This window comes from Rana temporaria, chromosome 1, assembly GCF_905171775.1.
Source record: "Rana temporaria chromosome 1, aRanTem1.1, whole genome shotgun sequence".
NCBI classification, from domain to species: domain Eukaryota; kingdom Metazoa; phylum Chordata; class Amphibia; order Anura; family Ranidae; genus Rana; species Rana temporaria.
In genome coordinates, this window is record NC_053489.1 from 10,528,993 (window position 1) to 10,554,047 (window position 25,055).

Consider the following 25,055-nt stretch of genomic DNA (forward strand, 5'->3'; position numbering starts at 1 on the left):
CCGTCCCTCTCTTCCACCCTTTCCCTTCCTTCCTTTCTTTCTTCCCTCTCTTCCACCCTTTCCCTTACTTCCTTTCTTTCTTCCCTCTCTTCCATCCTTTCCCTTCCTTCCTTTCTTTCTTCCCTCTCTTCCATTCCCTTCCTTCTTTTCTTTCTTTTCTTTTTTACTTCCTTCATGCTCTCCTCCCATTCTTCCTTCCTCCTTTTTTTCATTTTCTTCCCTCCCCTTCACTCCTTTCTTCCTTCCTTCCCTCACTCTTCTCTTCCCCCCTCCCTTCCATTACACAAACTCTGAGAATGTGATAGCATGTGAACCCAGTGCTGAGTAATAGGGGAAATTTCTGTATGATGGGCCCAGACAGGGGGTGCTCCCTTCCTCCCATTATCTGGGCTCAGTCTTCGGTCTGGAATAGGGGGATCCGGGGACAGGACAGGGGGTGCTCCCTTCCTCCCATTATCTGGGCTCAGTCTTCGGTCTGGAATAGGGGGATCCGGGGACAGGACAGGGGGTGCTCCTTTCCTCCCATTTTCTCGGGCTCAGTCTTCAGTCTGGAATAGGGGGATCCGGGGAAAGGACAGGGGGTGCTCCCTTCCTCCCATTATCTGGGCTCAGTCTTCAGTCTGGAATTGGGGGATCAGGGGACAGGACAGGGGGTGCTCCTTTCCTCCCATTATCTGGGCTCAGTCTTCAGTCTGGAATAGGGGGAACCGGGGACAGGACAGGGGGTGCTCCCTTCCTCCCATTATCTGGGCTCAGTCTTCGGTCTGGAATAGGGGGATCCGGGGACAGGACAGGGGGTGCTCCCTTCCTCCCATTATCTGGGCTCAGTCTTCGGTCTGGAATAGGGGGAACCGGGGACAGGACAGGGGGTGCTCCCTTCCTCCCATTATCTGGGCTCAGTCTTCGGTCTGGAATAGGGGGATCCGGGGGACAGGACAGGGGGTGCTCCCTTCCTCCCATTATCTGGGCTCAGTCTTCAGTCTGGAATAGGGGGATCCGGGGACAGGACAGGGGGTGCTCCCTTCCTCCCATTATCTGGGCTCAGTCTTCGGTCTGGAATAGGGGGATCCGGGGACAGGACAGGGGGTGCTCCCTTCCTCCCATTATCTGGGCTCAGTCTTCAGTCTGGAATAGGGGGATCCGGGGACAGGACAGGGGGTGCTCCCTTCCTCCCATTATCTGGGCTCAGTCTTCCGTCTGGAATAGGGGGATCCGGGGACAGGACAGGGGGTGCTCCCTTCCTCCAATTATCTGGGCTCAGTCTTCGGTCTGGAATAGGGGGAACCGGGGACAGGACAGGGGGTGCTCCCTTCCTCCCATTATCTGGGCTCAGTCTTCAGTCTGGAATAGGGGGATCCGGGGACAGGACAGGGGGTGCTCCCTTCCTCCAATTATCTGGGCTCAGTCTTCGGTCTGGAATAGGGGGGGAACCGGGGACAGGACAGGGGGTGCTCCTTTCCTCCCATTATCTGGGCTCAGTCTTCAGTCTGGAATAAAGGGATCCGGGGACAGGACAGGGGGTGCTCCCTTCCTCCCATTATCTGGGCTCAGTCTTCAGTCTGGAATAAAGGGATCCGGGGACAGGACAGGGGGTGCTCCCTTCCTCCCATTATCTGGGCTCAGTCTTCAGTCTGGAATAGGGGGATCCGGGGACAGGACAGGGGGTGCTCCCTTCCTCCCATTATCTGGGCTCAGTCTTCAGTCTGGAATAGGGGGATCCGGGGACAGGACAGGGGGTGCTCCCTTCCTCCCATTATCTGGGCTCAGTCTTCGGTCTGGAATAGGGGGATCCGGGGACAGGACAGGGGGTGCTCCTTTCCTCCCATTTTCTCGGGCTCAGTCTTCAGTCTGGAATAGGGGGATCCGGGGAAAGGACAGGGGGTGCTCCCTTCCTCCCATTATCTGGGCTCAGTCTTCAGTCTGGAATTGGGGGATCAGGGGACAGGACAGGGGGTGCTCCTTTCCTCCCATTATCTGGGCTCAGTCTTCAGTCTGGAATAGGGGGAACCGGGGACAGGACAGGGGGTGCTCCCTTCCTCCCATTATCTGGGCTCAGTCTTCGGTCTGGAATAGGGGGATCCGGGGACAGGACAGGGGGTGCTCCCTTCCTCCCATTATCTGGGCTCAGTCTTCGGTCTGGAATAGGGGGAACCGGGGACAGGACAGGGGGTGCTCCCTTCCTCCCATTATCTGGGCTCAGTCTTCGGTCTGGAATAGGGGGATCCGGGGGACAGGACAGGGGGTGCTCCCTTCCTCCCATTATCTGGGCTCAGTCTTCAGTCTGGAATAGGGGGATCCGGGGACAGGACAGGGGGTGCTCCCTTCCTCCCATTATCTGGGCTCAGTCTTCGGTCTGGAATAGGGGGATCCGGGGACAGGACAGGGGGTGCTCCCTTCCTCCCATTATCTGGGCTCAGTCTTCAGTCTGGAATAGGGGGATCCGGGGACAGGACAGGGGGTGCTCCCTTCCTCCCATTATCTGGGCTCAGTCTTCAGTCTGGAATAGGGGGATCCGGGGACAGGACAGGGGGTGCTCCCTTCCTCCAATTATCTGGGCTCAGTCTTCGGTCTGGAATAGGGGGAACCGGGGACAGGACAGGGGGTGCTCCCTTCCTCCCATTATCTGGGCTCAGTCTTCAGTCTGGAATAGGGGGATCCGGGGACAGGACAGGGGGTGCTCCCTTCCTCCAATTATCTGGGCTCAGTCTTCGGTCTGGAATAGGGGGAACCGGGGACAGGACAGGGGGTGCTCCTTTCCTCCCATTATCTGGGCTCAGTCTTCAGTCTGGAATAGGGGGATCCGGGGACAGGACAGGGGGTGCTCCCTTCCTCCCATTATCTGGGCTCAGTCTTCAGTCTGGAATAAAGGGATCCGGGGACAGGACAGGGGGTGCTCCCTTCCTCCCATTATCTGGGCTCAGTCTTCAGTCTGGAATAGGGGGATCCGGGGACAGGACAGGGGGTGCTCCCTTCCTCCCATTATCTGGGCTCAGTCTTCAGTCTGGAATAGGGGGATCCGGGGACAGGACAGGGGGTGCTCCCTTCCTCCCATTATCTGGGCTCAGTCTTCGGTCTGGAATAGGGGGATCTGGGGACAGGACAGGGGGTGCTCCCTTCCTCCCATTATCTGGGCTCAGTCTTCAGTCTGGAATAGGGTGATCCGGGGACAGGACAGGGGGTGCTCCCTTCCTCCCATTATCTGGGCTCAGTCTTCGGTCTGGAATAGGGGGATCCGGGGACAGGACAGGGGGTGCTCCCTTCCTCCCATTATCTGGGCTCAGTCTTCAGTCTAGAATAGGGGGATCCGGGGACAGGACAGGGGGTGCTCCCTTCCTCCCATTATCTGGGCTCAGTCTTCGGTCTGGAATAGGGGGATCCGGGGACAGGACAGGGGGTGCTCCCTTCCTCCCATTATCTGGGCTCAGTCTTCGGTCTGGAATAGGGGGAACCGGGGACAGGACAGGGGGTGCTCCTTTCCTCCCATTATCTGGGCTCAGTCTTCAGTCTGGAATAGGGGGATCCGGGGACAGGACAGGGGGTGCTCCCTTCCTCCCATTATCTGGGCTCAGTCTTCGGTCTGGAATAGGGGGAACCGGGGACAGGACAGGGGGTGCTCCTTTCCTCCCATTATCTGGGCTCAGTCTTCAGTCTGGAATAGGGGGATCCGGGGACAGGACAGGGGGTGCTCCCTCCCTCCCATTATCTGGGCTCAGTCTTCGGTCTGGAATAGGGGGAACCGGGGACAGGACAGGGGGTGCTCCTTTCCTCCCATTATCTGGGCTCAGTCTTCAGTCTGGAATAGGGGGATCCGGGGACAGGACAGGGGGTGCTCCCTTCCTCCCATTATCTGGGCTCAGTCTTCAGTCTGGAATAGGGTGATCCGGGGACAGGACAGGGGGTGCTCCCTTCCTCCCATTATCTGGGCTCAGTCTTCAGTCTGGAATAGGGGGATCCGGGGACAGGACAGGGGGTGCTCCCTTCCTCCCATTATCTGGGCTCAGTCTTCAGTCTGGAATAGGGGGATCTGGGGACAGGACAGGGGGTGCTCCCTTCCTCCCATTATCTGGGCTCAGTCTTCAGTCTGGAATAGGGTGATCCGGGGACAGGACAGGGGGTGCTCCCTTCCTCCCATTATCTGGGCTCAGTCTTCGGTCTGGAATAGGGGGATCCGGGGACAGGACAGGGGGTGCTCCCTTCCTCCCATTATCTGGGCTCAGTCTTCAGTCTGGAATAGGGGGATCCGGGGACAGGACAGGGGGTGCTCCCTTCCTCCCATTATCTGGGCTCAGTCTTCGGTCTGGAATAGGGGGATCCGGGGACAGGACAGGGGGTGCTCCCTTCCTCCCATTATCTGGGCTCAGTCTTCGGTCTGGAATAGGGGGAACCGGGGACAGGACAGGGGGTGCTCCTTTCCTCCCATTATCTGGGCTCAGTCTTCAGTCTGGAATAGGGGGATCCGGGGACAGGACAGGGGGTGCTCCTTTCCTCCCATTATCTGGGCTCAGTCTTCAGTCTGGAATAGGGGGAACCGGGGACAGGACAGGGGGTGCTCCTTTCTCCCATTATCTGGGCTCAGTCTTCAGTCTGGAATAGGGGGATCCGGGGACAGGACAGGGGGTGCTCCCTTCCTCCCATTATCTGGGCTCAGTCTTCGGTCTGGAATAGGGGGATCCGGGGACAGGACAGGGGGTGCTCCCTTCCTCCCATTATCTGGGCTCAGTCTTCGGTCTGGAATAGGGGGAACCGGGGACAGGACAGGGGGTGCTCCTTTCTCCCATTATCTGGGCTCAGTCTTCAGTCTGGAATAGGGGGATCCGGGGACAGGACAGGGGGTGCTCCCTTCCTCCCATTATCTGGGCTCAGTCTTCGGTCTGGAATAGGGGGATCCGGGGACAGGACAGGGGGTGCTCCTTTCCTCCCATTATCTGGGCTCAGTCTTCAGTCTGGAATAGGGGGATCCGGGGACAGGACAGGGGGTGCTCCCTTCCTCCCATTATCTGGGCTCAGTCTTCGGTCTGGAATTGGGGGAACCGGGGACAGGACAGGGGGTGCTCCTTTCCTCCCATTATCTGGGCTCAGTCTTCGGTCTGGAATTGGGGGATCAGGGAACAGGACAGGGGGTGCTCCCTTCCTCCCATTATCTGGGCTCAGTCTTCAGTCTGGAATAGGGGGAACCGGGGACAGGACAGGGGGTGCTCCTTTCTCCCATTATCTGGGCTCAGTCTTCAGTCTGGAATAGGGGGATCCGGGGACAGGACAGGGGGTGCTCCCTTCCTCCCATTATCTGGGCTCAGTCTTCGGTCTGGAATTGGGGGAACCGGGGACAGGACAGGGGGTGCTCCTATCCACCCATTATCTGGGCTCAGTCTTCAGTCTGGAATAGGGGGAACCGGGGACAGGACAGGGGGTGCTCCTTTCTCCCATTATCTGGGCTCAGTCTTCAGTCTGGAATAGGGGGATCCGGGGACAGGACAGGGGGTGCTCCCTTCCTCCCATTATCTGGGCTCAGTCTTCGGTCTGGAATAGGGGGATCCGGGGACAGGACAGGGGGTGCTCCTTTCCTCCCATTATCTGGGCTCAGTCTTCAGTCTGGAATAGGGGGATCCGGGGACAGGACAGGGGGTGCTCCTTTCCTCCCATTATCTGGGCTCAGTCTTCGGTCTGGAATTGGGGGATCCGGGGACAGGACAGGGGGTGCTCCTTTCCTCCCATTATCTGGGCTCAGTCTTCGGTCTGGAATTGGGGGATCAGGGAACAGGACAGGGGGTGCTCCTTTCCTCCCATTATCTGGGCTCAGTCTTCGGTCTGGAATTGGGGGATCAGGGAACAGGACAGGGGGTGCTCCCTTCCTCCCATTATCTGGGCTCAGTCTTCAGTCTGGAATAGGGGGATCCGGGGACAGGACAGGGGGTGCTCCCTTCCTCCCATTATCTGGGCTCAGTCTTCAGTCTGGAATAGGGGGATCCGGGGACAGGACAGGGGGTGCTCCTTTCCTCCCATTATCTGGGCTCAGTCTTCGGTCTGGAATAGGGGGATCCGGGGACAGGACAGGGGGTGCTCCCTTCCTCCCATTATCTGGGCTCAGTCTTCGGTCTGGAATAGGGGGATCCGGGGGACAGGACAGGGGGTGCTCCCTTCCTCCCATTATCTGGGCTCAGTCTTCAGTCTGGAATAGGGGGAACCGGGGACAGGACAGGGGGTGCTCCTTTCCTCCCATTATCTGGGCTCAGTCTTCGGTCTGGAATTGGGGGAACCGGGGACAGGACAGGGGGTGCTCCTTTCCTCCCATTATCTGGGCTCAGTCTTCGGTCTGGAATTGGGGGATCAGGGAACAGGACAGGGGGTGCTCCCTTCCTCCCATTATCTGGGCTCAGTCTTCAGTCTGGAATAGGGGGATCCGGGGACAGGACAGGGGGTGCTCCCTTCCTCTTATTATCTGGGCTCAGTCTTCGGTCTGGAATAGGGGGATCCGGGGACAGGACAGGGGGTGCTCCCTTCCTCTTATTATCTGGGCTCAGTCTTCGGTCTGGAATAGGGGGATCCGGGGACAGGACAGGGGGTGCTCCCTTCCTCTTATTATCTGGGCTCAGTCTTCGGTCTGGAATAGGGGGATCCGGGGACAGGACAGGGGGTGCTCCCTTCCTCTTATTATCTGGGCTCAGTCTTCGGTCTGGAATAGGGGGATCCGGGGACAGGACAGGGGGTGCTCCCTGGAATAGTCGATTTAGAAATATGTAAGTAGTTCTCAATCAGTCCTGTGTGATATGTTGGCTCTGTATAGAGGGGTCATATCTAGTTGTAGGAGAGGAGACAAGCGGTGACGGGGGTGTTATCTCAGGATATTTATGTGATGAGTGTGGAGAAAAGAATCCAAGATAAGAATTTCATCATATCTCCCATTCAAACCAGCACTGCTACAGAAATAACACAATTATTCTGGATATCCCATGGGGCACCAACTTCACTGATGGTTATTGTAATGATTATAAATGATAGGAGTCCAGATCAGTGTGTGTGTGTATATATGTGTGTGTGTGTGTGTGTGTGTGTGTGTGTGTGTATGTGTGTGTGTATGTGTGTGTGTGTGTATATGTGTGTGTATGTGTGTATGTATGTGTGTGTGTATGTGTGTGTGTGTGTATATGTGTGTGTATGTGTGTATGTATGTGTGTGTGTGTGTATGTGTATGTATGTGTGTGTGTATGTGCGCACACGTATGTGCATGTTTGCATGTGTGTGAGGTTTCCCTGCCGGCATAGGCCTGGATTCACAAAGCACTTGCGCCGACGTATCTCAAGATACGCCGTCGTAAGTACAAATGTGCGCCGTCGTATCTATGCGCCGACCCACAAACTAAGATACGCCTAAAAATAGGCTTCATCCGACCGACGTAACTTGCCTACGCCGGCGTATCGTGGGCGCATATTTACGCTGGACGCATGTGGCGCTCCCATTGATTTTCTATTCAAATATGCAAATGAGGGAGATACGCTGATTCACGATCGTACTTGCGCCCGACGACAGGCTACGACTGGTGCGCGTAAGTCGTACGTCCATCGTAAAGTCATGCCCCATAAAGGAGGTGTAACAGCAGCATCTATGCAAAGGGCTGCACCAGGGAATACAAGCCGGCGTATTTTACGTAGTTTACGTTGTACGTGAATATGGCTGGGCGTAGGTTACGTTCACGCCGTAGGCAGTGATCCGGCGTATCTTAGGCAGTTGTTCCGACGTGATTTTGAGCATGCGCACTGAGATGCGCCCACGGGACGGCGCATGCGCAGTTGGCAATACGTATCTGTGTGGCGCTCGGCCCATCATTTGCATGGGGTCACGCCTCATTAGCATGGCTCACGCCCACTTCCACCGACTTACGCCTGAGAAACCCAGTGCAGATTTGGGAGGAAGTGCTTTGTGAATCCAGTGCTTGCCTCTCTGCGATACGTCGGCGTAGCGTAAAGGAGATACGTTACGGCGGCATAAATATGCGCCAGTGTCTGTGAATCATACACATACATACACACACACACATACACACATACACATACACACATACACATACACACACATACACACATACACTCACACACACATACACACATACACTCACACACATACATACACACACACACACACACACTAGTGATGTGTTTATAACAAGGATAAAAAAAATGCTGTGCATCCAAAAAATACAGGCGCATTGTTCTATGATTTGTCCCTTTAAAGATTCTGCAAGTCCAGAAAAATACTCGATGATCGTCCAGAAGTGAACTCCCGACAGCACATGGCATTTTTGTGGTATAAATGGTGTCAGCTCTGCCCAGTTGTCCTTTGTTAAACCCTCCCCATATCCTATTCTCCACTGCAGAGACTCGTCATTCTATAGTCCCAAGAAGAGAACTAGGAGGGCTAATTAGAGTCTTTAAAATAACACAGGGAACGTGCGCAGAACACTGCGATATTTCTGGTGGGAACAAAAGATTTGTATTCTCACTTCTCAAACAAATACAACACAATGCCTTGGCTGGTATATTGTGGTCTGTAGTCGAGCAGAGAACTGGGCAAAGCCGCCAACATTGCTTGGGATCCCAGTGAAGCAGAGGCAGGGCTGTTATTCTACTACAGGAAACTAGGAGCTTACTGGATTTCTGGTGGTTTAACTATTCATTTTTATTACTTTCATTGGTCAAAACATTGGGGACTGTGCATGTATTTCAGGGATGTGCTACAGATTTTTTATTTATTTTTTTCCCTGACACTTTAGGGCCTTGTGATCAACCTGTTGCCCAAGATCTACAAACAGCCCTTTGGTACTTGCTGTGTGGCCCTTTGTAGACCCCAGTAAAGGGAGTGAGGGCATTGATGGCAGTGATCTCTAGCAGTCTCATGTCTCCAATCTCTGATTATCTTCTGCTGTAGGTCCTCAATCTCCAACAACACTAGGCCCCTGGTCTCCAACAACATCTGTAGCATGTCCCCAGACTTCAACAACACCTGTAATACACCCAGAGTCTCCAACAACACCTATACTATGTCCCCAGTTTCCAACAACAGTTGTAGCATGCCCCTGCTCTTCAACATAGTATGTCCCCAGTCTCCAATAACACCCATAGTATGTCCCCAGTCTCCAACAACACCCATAGTATGTCCCCAGTCTCCACACAACACCTATAGTATGTCCCCAGTCTCCAATAACACCCATAGTATGTCCCCAGTCTCCAACAACACCCATAGTATGTCCCCAGTCTCCACACAACACCCATAGTATGTCCCCAGTCTCCACACAACACCCATAGTATGTCCCCAGTCTCCACACAACACCTATACTATGTCCCCAGTTTCCAACAACAGTTGTAGCATGCCCCTGCTCTTCAACATAGTATGTCCCCAGTCTCCAATAACACCTATAGTATGTCCCCAGTCTCCAACACTCATAGCATGTCCCCAGTCTCCACACAACACCTATAGTATGTCCCCAGTCTCCACACAACACCTATAGTATGTCCCCAGTCTCCAACACTCATAGTATGTCCCCAGTCTCCACACAACACCTATAGTATGTCCCCAGTCTCCAACACTCATAGTATGTCCCCAGTCTCCAACAACAGTTGTAGCATGCCCCTGCTCTTCAACATAGTATGTCCCCAGTCTCCAATAACACCTATAGTATGTCCCCAGTCTCCAACAACACCTATAGTATGTCCCCAGTCTCCGCACAACACCTATAGTATGTCCCCAGACTCCAACACTCATAGTATGTCCCCAGTCTCCGCACAACACCCATAGCATGTCCCCAGTCTCCAATAACACCTATAGTATGTCCCCAGTCTCCGCACAACACCCATAGTATGTCCCCAGTCTCCAACAACACCCATAGTATGTCCCCAGTCTCCGCACAACACCCATAGTATGTCCCCAGTCTCCAACAACACCCATAGTATGTCCCCAGTCTCCAATAACACCTATAGTATGTCCCCAGTCTCCAACAACACCTATAGTATGTCCCCAGTCTCCAACAACACCCATAGTATGTCCCCAGTCTCCAACACCCATAGTATGTCCCCAGTCTCCAACACCCATAGTATGTCCCCAGTCTCCAACACCCATAGTATGTCCCCAGTCTCCAACACCCATAGTATGTCCCCAGTCTCCACACAACACTCATATTATGTCTCAAGTCTCCAACACTCATAGCATGTCCCCAGTCTCCAACAACACCTATAGTATGTCCCCAGTCTCCAACAACACCTATAGTATGTCCCCAGTCTCCAACAACACCTATAGTATGTCCCCAGTCTCCAACAACACCCATAGTATGTCCCCAGTCTCCAACAACACCTATAGTATGTCCCCAGTCTCCAACAACACCCATAGCATGTCTCCAGTCTCCACACAACACCCATAGTATGTCCCCAGTCTCCAACAACACCTATAGTATGTCCCCAGTCTCCACACACCACCTAAAGTATGTCCCCAGTCTCCAACAACACCTAAAGTATGTCCCCAGTCTCCAACACTCATAGTATGTCCCCAGTCTCCGACACTCATAGTATGTCCCCAATCTCCAACAACACCAATAGGATGTCCCCAGTCTCCACACAACACTCATAGCATGTCCCCAGTCTCCAACACTCATAGCATATCTCCAGTCTCCAACACTCATAGTATGTCCCCAGTCTCCACACAACACTCATATTATGTCCCAAGTCTCCAACACTCATAGCATGTCCCCAGTCTCCAACAACACCTAAAGTATGTCCCCAGTCTCCAACACCCATAGTATGTCCCCAGTCTCCAACAATACCTATAGAATGTCCCCAGTCTCCAACAACACCTATAGTATGTCCCCAGTCTCCAACAACACCAATAGTATGTCCCCAGTCTCCAACACCCATAGTATGTCCCCAGTCTCCAACAACACCTATAGTATGTCCCCAGTATCCAACAACACCTATAGTATGTCCCCAGTCTCCACACACCACCTATAGTATGTCCCCAGTCTCCACACAAGAACAAGTCTCCTGCGCTCTGATATTTTGAAGGGAATACTATGCAGTGGTGCAGTTCAATTAAAAGTTATCATCTAGAGTCTTGCAGCCCTCCTCAGAATCGTGGGTATTCATGAAACTATAAAAGAGAAGAAAAAGAGCGGAAGGCGCACCGACCTCGTGTGATACTGATAAAAAATGTATTTATTCCAATAGTAAAATCAATGGTTATACTCACAAATTTGGAGTTAAAAACAGGCTTTAAAAATGAATACAGCAGATATCCAGCATCGTCAGTGGAACACGAATAATCGTTTGAACCAATCAGTAGAAATAAAAGCTGACGCGTTTCGGGGGCGTACCCCTTTCCTCAGAGCTGACGTGGTCTGCAGTGCCACGTCAGCTCTGAGGAAAGGGGTACGCCCCCGAAACGCGTCAGCTTTTATTTCTACTGATTGGTTCAAACGATTATTCGTGTTCCACTGACGATGCTGGATATCTGCTGTATTCATTTTTAAAGCCTGTTTTTAACTCCAAATTTGTGAGTATAACCATTGATTTTACTATTGGAATAAATACATTTTTTATCAGTATCACACGAGGTCGGTGCGCCTTCCGCTCCCAGTCTCCACACAACACCTATAGTATGTCCCCAGTCTCCAACACCACCTATAGTATGTCCCCAGTCTCCACACAACACATATAGTATGTCCCCAGTCTCCACACAACACCAATAGTATGTCCCCAGTCTCCACACAACACCCATAGTATGTCCCCAGTCTCCAACAACACCCATAGTATGTCCCCAGTCTCCACACAACACCTATAGTATGTCCCCAGTCTCCACACAACACCCATAGTATGTCCCCAGTCTCCACACAACACCTATAGTATGTCCCCAGTCTCCACACAACACCTATAGCATGTCCCCAGTCTCCGCACAACACCCATAGCATGTCCCCAGTCTCCACACAACACCTCTAGTATGTCCCCAGTCTCCAACAACACCTATAGTATGTCCCCAGTCTCCAATAACACCCATAGTATGTGCCCAGTCTCCACACAACACCTATAGCATGTCCCCAGTCTACACACAACACCCATAGCATGTCCCCAGCCTCCACACAACACCCATAGTATGTCCCCAGTCTCCAACAACACCCATAGTATGTCCCCAGTCTCCAACAACACCCATAGCATGTCCCCAGTCTCCAACATCCATAGTATGTCCCCAGTCTCCAACAACAGCCATAGTATGTCCCCAGTCTCCAATAACACCCATAGTATGTCCCAAGTCTCCAATAACACCCATAGTATGTCCCCAGTCTCCAACAACACCTATAGTATGTCCCCAGTCTCCAACAACACCCATAGTATGTCCCCAGTCTCCAACAACTCCTATAGTATGTCCCCAGTCTCCAACAACACCCATAGTATGTCCCCAGTCTCCACACAACACCTATAGTATGTCCCCAGTCTCCACACAACACCTATAGTATGTCCCCAGTCTCCACACAACACCCATAGCATGTCCCCAGTCTCCACACAACACCCATAGCATGTCCCCAGTCTCCACACAACACCTATAGTATGTCCCCAGTCTCCAACACTCATAGTATGTCCCCAGTCTCCAACACCCATAGTATGTCCCCAGTCTCCAACAACACCTATAGTATGTCCCCAGTCTCCAACAACACCCATAGTATGTCCCCAGTCTCCAACAACACCCATAGTATGTCCCCAGTCTCCAACACCTATAGTATGTCCCCAGTCTCCAACAACACCTATAGTATGTCCCCAGTCTCCAACAACACCCATAGTATGTCCCCAGTCTCCAACAACACCCATAGTATGTCCCCAGTCTCCAACACCCATAGTATGTCCCCAGTCTCCAACAACACCTATAGTATGTCCCCAGTCTCCAACACCAATAGTATGCCCCCAGTCTCCAACACCCATAGTATGTCCCCAGTCTCCAACAACACCTATAGTATGTCCCCAGTCTCCAACAACACCTATAGTATGTCCCCAGTCTCCAACAACACCTATAGTATGTCCCCAGTCTCCAACACCCATAGTATGTCCCCAGTCTCCAACACCCATAGTATGTCCCCAGTCTCCAACACCCATAGTATGTCCCCAGTCTCCAACACCCATAGTATGTCCCCAGTCTCCAACACCCATAGTATGTCCCCAGTCTCCAACACCCATAGTATGTCCCCAGTCTCCAACACTCATAGCATGTCCCCAGTCTCCAACAACACCTAAAGTATGTCCCCAGTCTCCAACACTCATAGTATGTCCCCAGTCTCCAACACCAATAGTATGTCCCCAGTCTCCAACACCCATAGTATGTCCCCAGTCTCCAACAACACCTATAGTATGTCCCCAGTCTCCAACACCAATAGTATGTCCCCAGTCTCCAACACCCATAGTATGTCCCCAGTCTCCAACAACACCTATAGTATGTCCCCAGTCTCCAACAACACCTATAGTATGTCCCCAGTCTCCAACAACACCTATAGTATGTCCCCAGTCTCCAACAGCACCCATAGTATGTCCCCAGTCTCCAACAACACCTATAGTATGTCCCCAGTCTCCAACAACACCCATAGCATGTCTCCAGTCTCCACACAACACCCATAGTATGTCCCCAGTCTCCAACAACACCTATAGTATGTCCCCAGTCTCCACACACCACCTAAAGTATGTCCCCAGTCTCCAACACTCATAGTATGTCCCCAGTCTCCGACACTCATAGTATGTCCCCAATCTCCAACAACACCAATAGGATGTCCCCAGTCTCCACACAACACTCATAGCATGTCCCCAGTCTCCAACACTCATAGCATATCTCCAGTCTCCAACACTCATAGTATGTCCCCAGTCTCCACACAACACTCATATTATGTCCCAAGTCTCCAACACTCATAGCATGTCCCCAGTCTCCAACAACACCTAAAGTATGTCCCCAGTCTCCAACACCCATAGTATGTCCCCAGTCTCCAACAATACCTATAGAATGTCCCCAGTCTCCAACAACACCTATAGTATGTCCCCAGTCTCCAACAACACCAATAGTATGTCCCCAGTCTCCAACACCCATAGTATGTCCCCAGTCTCCAACAACACCTATAGTATGTCCCCAGTATCCAACAACACCTATAGTATGTCCCCAGTCTCCACACACCACCTATAGTATGTCCCCAGTCTCCACACAACACCTATAGTATGTCCCCAGTCTCCAACACCACCTATAGTATGTCCCCAGTCTCCACACAACACATATAGTATGTCCCCAGTCTCCACACAACACCAATAGTATGTCCCCAGTCTCCACACAACACCCATAGTATGTCCCCAGTCTCCAACAACACCCATAGTATGTCCCCAGTCTCCACACAACAACTATAGTATGTCCCCAGTCTCCACACAACACCCATAGTATGTCCCCAGTCTCCACACAACACCTATAGTATGTCCCCAGTCTCCACACAACACCTATAGCATGTCCCCAGTCTCCACACAACACCCATAGCATGTCCCCAGTCTCCACACAACACCTCTAGTATGTCCCCAGTCTCCAACAACACCTATAGTATGTCCCCAGTCTCCAATAACACCCATAGTATGTGCCCAGTCTCCACACAACACCTATAGCATGTCCCCAGTCTCCACACAACACCCATAGCATGTCCCCAGCCTCCACACAACACCCATAGTATGTCCCCAGTCTCCAACAACACCCATAGTATGTCCCCAGTCTCCAACAACACCCATAGCATGTCCCCAGTCTCCAACATCCATAGTATGTCCCCAGTCTCCAACAACAGCCATAGTATGTCCCCAGTCTCCAACAACACCTATAGTATGTCCCCAGTCTCCAACACCCATAGTATGTCCCCAGTCTCCAACAACACCCTATAGTATGTCCCCAGTCTCCACACAACACCTATAGTATGTCCCCAGTCTCCAACACCCATAGTATGTCCCCAGTCTCCAACAACACCTATAGTATGTCCCCAGTCTCCAACAACACCCATAGTATGTCCCCAGTCTCCAACAACACCTATAGTATGTCCCCAGTCTCCAACAACACCCATAGTATGTCCCCAGTCTCCAACAACACCTATAGTATGTCCCCAGTCTCCAACACCCATAGTATGTCCTCAGTCTCCACACAACACCTATAGTATGTCCCCAGTCTCCACACAACACCTATAGTATGTCCCCAGTCTCCACACAACACCTATAGTATGTCCCCAGTCTCCACACAACACCTATAATATGTCCTCAGTCTCCACACAACACCCATAGTATGTCCCCAGTCTCCACACAACACCTATAATATGTCCTCACTCTCCACACAACACCCATAGTATGTCCCCAGTCTCCACACAACACCCATAGTATGTCCCCAGTCTCCACACAACACCCATAGTATGTCCCCAGTCTCCAACACCCATAGCATGTCCCCAGTCTCCACACAACACCCATAGTATGTCCCCAATCTCCACACAACACCCATAGCATGTCCCCAGTCTCCACACAACACCCATAGCATGTCCCCAGTCTCCAACAACACCCATAGCATGTCCCCAGTCTCCACACAACACCCATAGCATGTCCCCAGTCTCCACACAACACCCATAGTATGTCCCCAGTCTCCACACAACACCCATAGCATGTCCCCAGTCTCCACACAACACCCATAGCATGTCCCCAGTCTCCACACAACACCCATAGCATGTCCCCAGTCTCCACACAACACCTATAGCATGTCCCCAGTCTCCACACAACACCCATAGCATGTCCCCAGTCTCCACACAACACCTATAGTATGTCCCCAGTCTCCACACAACACCTATAGTATGTCCCCAGTCTCCACACAACACCTATAATATGTCCTCAGTCTCCACACAACACCCATAGTATGTCCCCAGTCTCCACACAACACCTATAATATGTCCTCACTCTCCACACAACACCCATAGTATGTCCCCAGTCTCCACACAACACCCATAGTATGTCCCCAGTCTCCACACAACACCCATAGTATGTCCCCAGTCTCCAACACCCATAGCATGTCCCCAGTCTCCACACAACACCCATAGTATGTCCCCAATCTCCACACAACACCCATAGCATGTCCCCAGTCTCCACACAACACCCATAGCATGTCCCCAGTCTCCAACAACACCCATAGCATGTCCCCAGTCTCCACACAACACCCATAGCATGTCCCCAGTCTCCACACAACACCCATAGTATGTCCCCAGTCTCCACACAACACCCATAGCATGTCCCCAGTCTCCACACAACACCCATAGCATGTCCCCAGTCTCCACACAACACCCATAGCATGTCCCCAGTCTCCACACAACACCTATAGCATGTCCCCAGTCTCCACACAACACCCATAGCATGTCCCCAGTCTCCACACAACACCTATAGTATGTCCCCAGTCTCCACACAACACCTATAGCATGTCCCCAGTCTCCAATAACACATATAGCATGTCCCCAGTCTCCACACAACACCCATAGTATGTCCCCAGTCTCCAACAACACCTATAGCATGTCCCCAGTCTCCAATAACACATATAGCATGTCCCCAGTCTCCAACAACACCCATAGTATGTCCCCAGTCTCCACACAACACCCATAGCATGTCCCCAGTCTCCACACAACACCTATAGTATGTCCCCAGTCTCCACACAACACCCATAGCATGTCCCCAGTCTCCACACAACACCCATAGTATGTCCCCAGTCTCCACACAACACCCATAGCATGTCCCCAGTGTGAAATTAGTATTCTTCCATTCTGCACTTTTATATGATTACTCATTTGCATCCACCAAATTGGTGAACATTTAATCTCCTCCTCCATTGGGTAATGAAGCTGTTTGCTGTGCGTTCATTGGCGCACAAACAGTCTACTTGCTGCAGTTCAGATGCAGATTTCACAGGGTGCAGTCGGAGGTTTCCTCAGAAGATGTTACGAAAGGTCTGTTCAGAAGAAAACCGCCGTTGCGGAAAAAAGTTCTGAAGAAATCGAAGATTTAGATCTAAACATCTAAAAATAAGTCTTGTGAAAGATCTTCCATGAGGGCAGCGCGGTGGTGTAGTGGTTAGCACGTTCACCTAGCAGCAAAAGGGTCGCTGGTTTGAATCCCGACCACGGACGGACCACTGGTAGGTGTGGCTTACTTGTTGCGCACGTGGTCTCAAAGGGGGGGGGCTTGGGCACCGCATCACAAACTCTTTATACAAATGTTGTATACAGTTTAAAGCACAGCAATACTAAAATGTGTTATATGCGTCTTACCAGGCAAAAATACATCGCCAATGTAACGAGAGGGGGCAGAACGTCCCAGTGTAACGAGAGGGGGCAGAACGTCCCAGTGTAACGAGAGGGGGCAGAAGATCCCAGTATAACGAGAGGGGGCAGAAGGTCCCAGTATAACGAGAGGGGGCAGAAGGTCCCAGTATAACGAGAGGGGGCAGAAGGTCCCAGTATAACGAGAGGGGGCAGAACGTCCCAGTATAACGAGAGGGGGCAGAAGGTCCCAGTATAACGAGAGGGGGCAGAAGGTCCCAGTATAACAAGAGGGGGCAGAAGGTCCCAGTATAACGAGAGGGGGCAGAAGATCCCAGTATGACGAGAGGGGGCAGAAGGTCCCAGTATAACTGGGGACAGAACCCGACCACAATGGCAGCTCATTACTGGTCTCCCCAATAGACGAGCAGTCAGCGGGTAATTCCCACCAGTAAGTGAAATACGACTTTTGGATGGTTAGGAATAAGTAATGTTATCAGCCTCGTCTTCTCCTTTCAATGACACCCGGAGGGCAGGCCGTCTGTCTGTCCACCACATATAAGGGCCACATATAGGGGCCACACATTATCACCCAGCATTACACAGCTGATAAAGTATTTCTGTCCTCCGGCTCTCTGTAATAATCTCTGTGGAATGTGAGAAATGCCGGAGCTCAGCTACTGTACCTCCACTCTGATTCCAACCCCGCTGTGATTCCACCTCCAACCTCCATCCCAGCTCTGCTATAATAATCTCCTTCCACTATTCCTCTATGCCAGTGTATCATCCATGTAACCCTCCGACCTGATCCCCCCCAACACCCTCCACTCTGCTCCCCCTGAACTTCCCCGACACACTCTGCTCCCCCTGAGTCTCCCTGCCACCCTCCACTCTGCTCCCCCTGAACCTCCCCAACACCCTCCACTCTGCTCCCCCTGAACCTCCCCAACACCCTCCACTCTGCTTCCCCTGAACCTTCCCGACACCCTCCATTCTGCTCCCCCTGAGTCTCCCCGACACCCTCCACTCTGCTCCCCCTGAGTCTCCCCAACACCCTCCACTCTGCTCCCCCTGAACCTCCTGGACACCCTCCTCTCTGCTCCCCCTGAACCTTCCCAACACCCTCCACTCTGCTCCCCCTGAACCTCCTCGACACCCTCCACTCTGCTCTCCCTGAACCTTCCAGACACCCTCCACTCTGCTCCCCCTGAACCTCCCTGACACCCTCCACTCTGCGTCCCCTGAACCTTCCCGACACCCTCCACTCTGCTCCCCCTGAACCTCCTCGATGTTGTAATATTAATATATATCTGCAGGTATGTATGGCACAATATATTGTATTCCATTACCATATTGACCAGGAATTCAGTTGAACTGTCCAAACCAGCTGAATTCTAACATATCAAAGGTACAGAAGACCCTTAGATGTGTTAATCTTATGCAAGACTACCTAGGTGTGTGTGAGGTATGGCCCGTTAACCTCACAGGTTATATTGTTTACATACGTTAGGAAGTATTTATTGATGGTAATTAGACTTGAGGGGGTATTCATTCATGAGAAACATTTGGTTGGGGTCATTATCTGTCACTCTGAAAGACAGGGTGTAGATCAAAGACGGCCAATCAAATTGCTCAGCTATTCAGTGGATAGGGAATATAATTCTGGAGGTCAATCTTGTTACTCAGAATATTCTCTGAATATGGCACAGGTCTAGAGCTTATCTAGTCAAATGGGACTTTGAATTACTCTGTTGGATTTGTATCATCTGTGGAAGTTAGACTTTATTCTGTATTGGAAGTCAAATAAATGCACTCTGGAGAACTTGAGGTTGCTGCGGAACAACATAACTTATAGTCATCATACTAATACCTAAATATCAATTATCTAACCGGACTCCACTATATATGACTTCACTACACTCGACACCCTCCACTCTGCTCCCCCTGAACCTTCCCAACACCCTCCACTCTGCTCCCCCTGAACCTTCCCAACACCCTCTACTCTGCTCCCCCTGAACCTCCTCAACACCCTCCACTCTGCTCCCCCTGAACCTCCCCAACACCCTCCTCTCTGCTCCCCCTGAACCTTCACAACACCCTCCACTCTGCTCCCCCTAAACCTCCTCAACACCCTCCACTCTGCTCCCCCTGAACCTCCACAACACCCTCCACTCTGCTCCCCCTGAACCTTCACAACACCCTCCACTCTGCTTCCCCTGAACCTTCACAACACCCTCCACTCTGCTCCCCCTGAACCTCCTCGACACCCTCCACTCTGCTCTCCCTGAACCTTCCCAACACCCTCCACTCTGCTCCCCCTGAACCTCCCGACACCCTCCACTCTGCTCCCCCTGAACCTTCCCGACACCCTCCACTCTGCTCCCCCTGAGTCTCCCCGACACCCTCCACTCTGCTGCCCCTGAGTCTCCCCGACACCCTCCACTCTGCTCCCCCTGAACCTCCTGGACACCCTCCTCTCTGCTAACCCTGAACCTTCCCAACACCCTCCACTCTGCTCCCCCTGAACCTCCTCGACACCCTCCACTCTGCTCTCCCTGAACCTTCCCAACACCCTCCACTCTGCTCCCCCTGAACCTCCCGGACACCTTCCTCTCTGCTCCCCTGAACCTCCCTCCACTCTGCTGCCCCTGAACTTCCCCAACACCCTCCACTCTGCTCCCCTGAACCTCCTCGATATTGTAATATTAATATATATGTGTAGGTATGTATGGCACAATATATTGTATTGCATTACCATATTGACCAGGAATTCATTTGAACTGTCCAAGCCAGCTGAATTCTAACATATCAAAGGTACAGAAGACCCTTAGATGTGTTAATCTTATGCAAGACTACCTAGGTGTGTGTGAGGTATGGCCCGTTAACCTCACAGGTTATATTGTTTACATACGTTAGGAAGTATTTATTGATGGTAATTAGACTTGAGGGGGTATTCATTCATGAGAAACATTTGGTTGGGGGTCATTATCTGTCACTCTGAAAGACAGGATGTAGATCAAAGATGGCCAATCAAATTGCTCAGCTATTCAGTGGATAGGGAATATAATTCTGGAGGTAAATCTTGTTACTCAGAATATTCTCTGTATATTCTCTGAATATGGCACAGGTCTAGAACTGATCTAGTCAAATGGGACTTTGAATTACTCTGTTGGATTTGTATCATCTGTGGAAGTTGGATTTTATTCTGTATTGGAAGTCAAATAAATGCACTCTCTGGAGAACTTGAGGTTGCTGCGGAACAACATAACTTATAGTCATCATACTAACACCTAAATATCAATTATCTAACCGGACTCCACTATATATGACTTCACTACACTCGACACCCTCCACTCTGCTCCCCCTGAACCTTCCCAACACCCTCCACTCTGCTCCCCCTCAACACCCTCCACTCTGCTCCCCCTGAACCTCCTCGACACCCTCCACTCTGCTCCCCCTGAACCTTCCCAACACCCTCCACTCTGCTCCCCCTGAACCTCCTCAACACCCTCCACTGCGGCCCCTGAACCTCCTCGACACCCTCCTCTCTGCTCCCCCTGAACCTCCCCGACACCCTCCACTCTGCTCCCCCTGAACCTTCACAACACCCTCCACTCTGCTCTCCCTGAACCTCCTCGACACCCTCCACTCTGCTCCCCCTGAACCTTCCCAACACCCTCCACTCTGCTTGCCCTGAACCTTCCCAACACCCTCCACTCTGCTCCCCCTGAACCTCTCGGACACCTTCCTCTCTGCTCCCCCTGAACCTTCCCAACACCCTCCACTCTGCTCCCCCTGAACCCCCCGGACACCTTCCTCTCTGCTCCCCCTGAACCTTCCCAACACCCTCCACTCTGCTCCCCCTGAATCTTCCCGACACCCTCCACTCTGCTCCCCCTGAATCTCCTCAACACCCTCCACTCTGCTCCCCCTGAACCTCCTCGACACCCTCCACTCTGCTCCCCCTGAACCTTCCCAACACCCTCCTCTCTGCTCCCCCTGAACCTTCACAACACCCTCCACTCTGCTCCCCCTAAACCTCCTCAACACCCTCCACTCTGCTCCCCCTGAACCTCCACGACACCCTCCACTCTGCTCCCCCTGAACCTTCACAACACCCTCCACTCTGCTTCCCCTGAACCTTCACAACACCCTCCACTCTGCTCCCCCTGAACCTCCTCGACACCCTCCACTCTGCTCTCCCTGAACCTTCCCAACACCCTCCACTCTGCTCCCCCTGAACCTCCCGACACCCTCCACTCTGCTCCCCCTGAACCTTCCCGACACCCTCCACTCTGCTCCCCCTGAGTCTCCCCGACACCCTCCACTCTGCTGCCCCTGAGTCTCCCCGACACCCTCCACTCTGCTCCCCCTGAACCTCCTGGACACCCTCCTCTCTGCTCTCCCTGAACCTTCCCAACACCCTCCACTCTGCTCCCCCTGAACCTCCCGACACCCTCCACTCTGCTCCCCCTGAACCTTCCCGACACCCTCCACTCTGCTCCCCCTGAGTCTCCCCGACACCCTCCACTCTGCTGCCCCTGAGTCTCCCCGACACCCTCCACTCTGCTCCCCCTGAACCTCCTGGACACCCTCCTCTCTGCTAACCCTGAACCTTCCCAACACCCTCCACTCTGCTCCCCCTGAACCTCCTCGACACCCTCCACTCTGCTCTCCCTGAACCTTCCCAACACCCTCCACTCTGCTCCCCCTGAACCTCCCGGACACCTTCCTCTCTGCTCCCCTGAACCTCCCTCCACTCTGCTGCCCCTGAACTTCCCCAACACCCTCCACTCTGCTCCCCCTGAACCTCCTCGATATTGTAATATTAATATATATGTGTAGGTATGTATGGCACAATATATTGTATTGCATTACCATATTGACCAGGAATTCATTTGAACTGTCCAAGCCAGCTGAATTCTAACATATCAAAGGTACAGAAGACCCTTAGATGTGTTAATCTTATGCAAGACTACCTAGGTGTGTGTGAGGTATGGCCCGTTAACCTCACAGGTTATATTGTTTACATACGTTAGGAAGTATTTATTGATGGTAATTAGACTTGAGGGGGTATTCATTCATGAGAAACATTTGGTTGGGGGTCATTATCTGTCACTCTGAAAGACAGGATGTAGATCAAAGATGGCCAATCAAATTGCTCAGCTATTCAGTGGATAGGGAATATAATTCTGGAGGTAAATCTTGTTACTCAGAATATTCTCTGTATATTCTCTGAATATGGCACAGGTCTAGAACTGATCTAGTCAAATGGGACTTTGAATTACTCTGTTGGATTTGTATCATCTGTGGAAGTTGGATTTTATTCTGTATTGGAAGTCAAATAAATGCACTCTCTGGAGAACTTGAGGTTGCTGCGGAACAACATAACTTATAGTCATCATACTAACACCTAAATATCAATTATCTAACCGGACTCCACTATATATGACTTCACTACACTCGACACCCTCCACTCTGCTCCCCCTGAACCTTCCCAACACCCTCCACTCTGCTCCCCCTCAACACCCTCCACTCTGCTCCCCCTGAACCTCCTCGACACCCTCCACTCTGCTCCCCCTGAACCTTCCCAACACCCTCCACTCTGCTCCCCCTGAACCTCCTCAACACCCTCCACTGCGGCCCCTGAACCTCCTCGACACCCTCCTCTCTGCTCCCCCTGAACCTCCCCGACACCCTCCACTCTGCTCCCCCTGAACCTTCACAACACCCTCCACTCTGCTCTCCCTGAACCTCCTCGACACCCTCCACTCTGCTCCCCCTGAACCTTCCCGACACCCTCCACTCTGCTCCCCCTGAACCTTCCCGACACCCTCCACTCTGCTCCCCCTGAACCTTCCCAACACCCTCCACTCTGCTCCCCCTGAATCTTCCCGACACCCTCCACTCTGCTCCCCCTGAATCTCCTCAACACCCTCCACTCTGCTCCCCCTGAACCTCCTCGACACCCTCCACTCTGCTCCCCCTGAACCTTCCCAACACCCTCCACTCTGCTCCCCCTGAACCTCTTCAACACCCTCCACTCTGCTCCCCCTGAACCTCCTCGACACCCTACACTCTGCTCCCCCTGAACCTTCCCAACACCCTCCACTCTGCTTCCCCTGGACCTTCCCAACACCCTCCACTCTGCTCCCCCTGAACCTCTCAGACACCTTCCTCTCTGCTCCCCCTGAACCTTCCCAACACCCTCCACTCTGCTCCCCCTGAACCCCCCGGACACCTTCCTCTCTTCTCCCCCTGAACCTTCCCAACACCCTCCACTCTGCTCCCCCTGAATCTTCCCAACACCCTCCACTCTGCTCCCCCTGAACCCCCCAGACACCTTCCTCTCTGCTCCCCCTGAACCTTCCCAACACCCTCCACTCTGCTCCCCCTGAATCTTCCCAACACCCTCCACTCTTTTCACTCTGAACCGTTACACCTTATGTAATGGTACACTGTGATGGGGTACCCGATGTAAAGCGGCACTGTCATCATGGGGACAACTGATGTATGGGGGCACAGTGATGAGGGCACCTGATGTAAGGGGGCGCTGTGATGGGCACACCTGATGTAAGGGGGCGCTGTGATGGGGACACATGATGTAAGGAGGAGCTGTGATGAGGAGACCTGATGTAAGGAGGCACTTGATGTAAGGGGGCACTGTGGTAGGGACAACTGATGTATAGGGGCACAGTGATGTGGGCACTGGATGTAAGGGGACACAGTGATGGGGACAACTGATGTATAGGGGCACAGTGATGTGGGCACTGGATGTAAGGGGGCACAGTGATGGGGACACTTTGTGTAAGATTTAGCTCTTTGCTAGGAGAACATTTTACTGGCTGGACCTTCTTAATCTTTAAGTAAATACGGCTGATATAAAAGACCTCTCCCATCTACAATAACAGAATTATGCTCAGATTTTGGAAATCGGGTGAGGGCGGCGGCGGGGGTTTTCAGCACCCTCTCATACTTTTGCACAGTAGACAGTGCTGGAGGGGAAGATTCTATTGGCTGCAAAGCCGTGTGGTCCTCACCGCAATCATTAGACATGTAGAACACAATGTATCACTTTGGGGAAGAAGTTGTGTCAATAATAATAACACATGTAATACATTAGAACTCCAGCTGTGGCGCCGCCGCTCCTCACATCCTAGGAAGGGCTGTGGTCACTAATGAAAATCAGGAAGAAAAGAGAACCTGTCATTGTTGAGCTTTACATAGAATGGGCTGGTGGTAGAAATAATCTGCGCTCCTCTATGGTGGTCTTCCGTGGCAGAATCCTATAGTCACTTTCTTGATGTGGCGCGTCTCTGCCGCCCCCATGGTAGTAGTCAGGGTTTTCTTGTCCTCCACTCTGCTCCCCCTGAACCTTCCCGACACCCTCCACTCTGCTCCCCCTGAACCACCGTAACACCCTCCACTCTGCTCCCCCTGAACCTCCTCGACACCCTCCACTCTGCTCCCCCTGAACCACCCCAACACCCTCCACTCTGCTCCCCCTGAACCTTCCCGACACCCTCCACTCTGCTCCCCCTGAACCTCCTCGACACCCTCCACTCTGCTCCCCCTGAACCTCCCCGACACCCTCCACTCTGCTCTCCCTGAACCTCCCCGACACCCTCCACTCTGCTCCCCCTGAACCTTCCCGACACCCTCCACTCTGCTCCCCCTGAACCTTCCCGACACCCTCCACTCTGCTCCCCCTGAACCTCCCCGACACCCTCCACTCTGCTCCCCCTGA